The sequence below is a fragment of the Thalassophryne amazonica genome, chromosome 11, assembly GCF_902500255.1.
Source record: "Thalassophryne amazonica chromosome 11, fThaAma1.1, whole genome shotgun sequence".
NCBI classification, from domain to species: Eukaryota; Metazoa; Chordata; class Actinopteri; order Batrachoidiformes; family Batrachoididae; genus Thalassophryne; species Thalassophryne amazonica.
Window position 1 is genome coordinate 83,842,572 of NC_047113.1, and position 2,497 is coordinate 83,845,068.

The 2,497-nt window shown below is 42.1% G+C and overlaps 1 long non-coding RNA gene across 1 annotated transcript; it reads right to left on the reverse strand.

Annotated features, from left to right (window-relative positions):
- Nucleotides 1–2,027: 2,027 nt before the first annotated feature.
- LOC117519630 lies at nucleotides 2,028–2,255 on the reverse strand. Its single transcript, XR_004563379.1, has 2 exons — nucleotides 2,221–2,255; nucleotides 2,028–2,166 (listed from the first exon to the last, which is right to left on the reverse strand). It is a non-coding gene; the product is annotated as an uncharacterized LOC117519630 (long non-coding RNA).
- Nucleotides 2,256–2,497: the final 242 nt, after the last annotated feature.

A 2,497-nucleotide genomic window follows, 5' to 3' on the forward strand; every position in this document is an offset into this window, starting at 1 on the left:
TGATCGTCTGTGAAGACCACCATTCTACATTCAGATGCATTGAGAGCCACTCTGTTCTCAGAACTGTGGAATCTTTCAGGCGTCTGCTAATCTGGCTATTCATTTGGCTTCCCCAAATACAGCTGCACTTCAAGGTCACTGTGATAAAACCTCCTCAGAAGATCAACACCTAAGCCTCGCTCCCTGGTCTTCCCCCCTCCCCTCAGCTTCTCCAGCTCTGTTAGAACTGTTCAGGACTGCCAGGACTGCTCAGACTGTGCAGGGCTGTTCCCTCCCCCTCCAGGATTGTCGGACAAGGCCGTTGACGGTGCCAAACAGGCTGCCTCCGGAGTGTTCTGATAAACTGGTCCTTTCAAATCTCGGTTGTCGTCCTGTGTCCTTGTTTTTTTGTCTCTGTGATTATTGTTTTTCTGTGCTGATGGGGATTTTTTTTCCTCATTGCTGCTGTGTAATGCAGCAGCTATGAGGGTTTTTTTCTTCTCCTTTTCCCTCGTGTTTGCTTTCATATATATGTTTTATGTACCGGGCCGGCCCATGTGTTGTGTGTTGTGTGTGTGTTGTTTGTTATGGGTCGGTGTTGGTCTGCTCAGCCCTGCTGTTGACCAAGGCAGGGATGTACATCTGGAGCTGGTCCCCGGGCGCCTAATGGTGACTTCTGCTCCTACTGGCAATTAGGATTGGGTTAAATGCAGTAGACACATTTCATTGTGCAGGGAACATGTTCATGTTCTATACTGTACATATGACAATAAATTTCTTTGAATCTTTGAATCTTTGAAGAAGCACATAACAAGACACCGACTGATTCACAATTGCAGCGTTTTTGACTTTTAAAGGTCAACATGAGCTGCCTTTAATCCTCAATGAATGCCAAGTACTGATCTCACCTGTGCTCCATGTCTCTGCTGAAACATTCAGAGCTGGAAATACCCCCCCACCCCCTATTTTTTTGAGCAGGGTGACCTTGAAAATGCTAGGTCAGTTTCTCACTCTGTGCGTCTACTTGTCCGCTGTCACCAGAACCAGCTGGTGTCATTGAGAAATGAAAGGCATAACCGTTGCAGGCAGACCTCCACTTCGTATATTGTGAGCAGATGGCGAGGACACGATAAGAATTTGTTTTCTGTGGTTTTTACAGTCACTGCTGCGAATGTTGTTATGTATGGCTTTAACAAATATTAAAATCCTTGTTGTGGATGTTTTTTGTTTGTTTGTTTCTGCAAGAAGGTGAAAAGCAGCTCTGAAGTCACCTTTAGAGGCAGGTTCTTTATTTTTTTTTAACCCAGAAATAAAAGAATGAAGAAGAACGTTTTGTGATGTAACAAAGTCAGTCAGGTGGGATGTAGAGGAAAACAAGCAGAGACTAATTAGTCAGGTGAAACTGAGTTTAGTGTGTGTTTAAAACAACTTTATAGACCCTCTCAAAGGACCATTGTGGGATTATTAAAACTGCACCAATATTATCATTCTTAGTGTCCAGGGCTTCACGTTTGTGTATCTAATGAAGATCCAGTGAAACAACTGCTGAAGCTTTTCTCACTTTTACTGTGTAACTACCTCCAAGATTTGTTTGGTCTTAATGATGCTGGATATTGTATGATGCCTCCTTCAATTTAAATTCACAAACCTGTTGAAATGTACACTGAAAAACATGACCGCAAGAAAGACAGTGTGAGCATGTTAAACTGGCAGTCTATGTGTCACGAGGAGACAATGGGTTGAGACCCCAGTGCAGAGAAAAGACGGGCTGGTGTAAGAAACAGTTTTATTTGCTAGAGCTAGGGTCGGACCAGAGGTCGGTACACAGGAAAGCAATCAGAAACAAGCAACAGTTTCCAATAAGCCCAATAATAAGTGGCAGGCAGTCTCAAAAATACACAAGGGGAAAAAATAGGTTCCACAAAAAATAAATAAATAAATAAAAAGCAAGTGTAGTGTCAAAATTATTCATTTAATATCTTACACATAGCCTGCCTAAAACTTTGCATTCTAAACTCTATTCATTGTCTTTATGTAACATTGCAGCCTTGCAGCTGCACTGATAAAACTCACCATCTCTTCTCCAAGGCCGCAAACTGTGATAACATTCACTATTCAGCGAGAGTTTTCATGGGAAACTCGAAGTTTCATTTCACTGGAAAATGTGTATGTGACTGTTTGCTGTCCCTCCGCCTTTCTCTGAATGTACAAAAGATCTCCTCAGAAATGCTATGCTCACACACATATTCAAAATGCTGCTGTTCAGATTTTTGACTATTGCGTGTGTCTTTGAGGCCTTGAATTAAAAGCCTGTTATTTTAACCCTATAACGCCAAGTGTATCATATTTGATACAGGATTTTCTGAGATGTCTGCTTCATCAGTGTGATATTTTCTCCCCAAAAAACTCATCGTATACAATGAGATACTTGTAGTGCACAGACAAACCACCAGATGTCAGTATCTTATGCATCAGAGGGCCTTCAGATGAGACATTCATAATGGCTGCCTGAAACAAG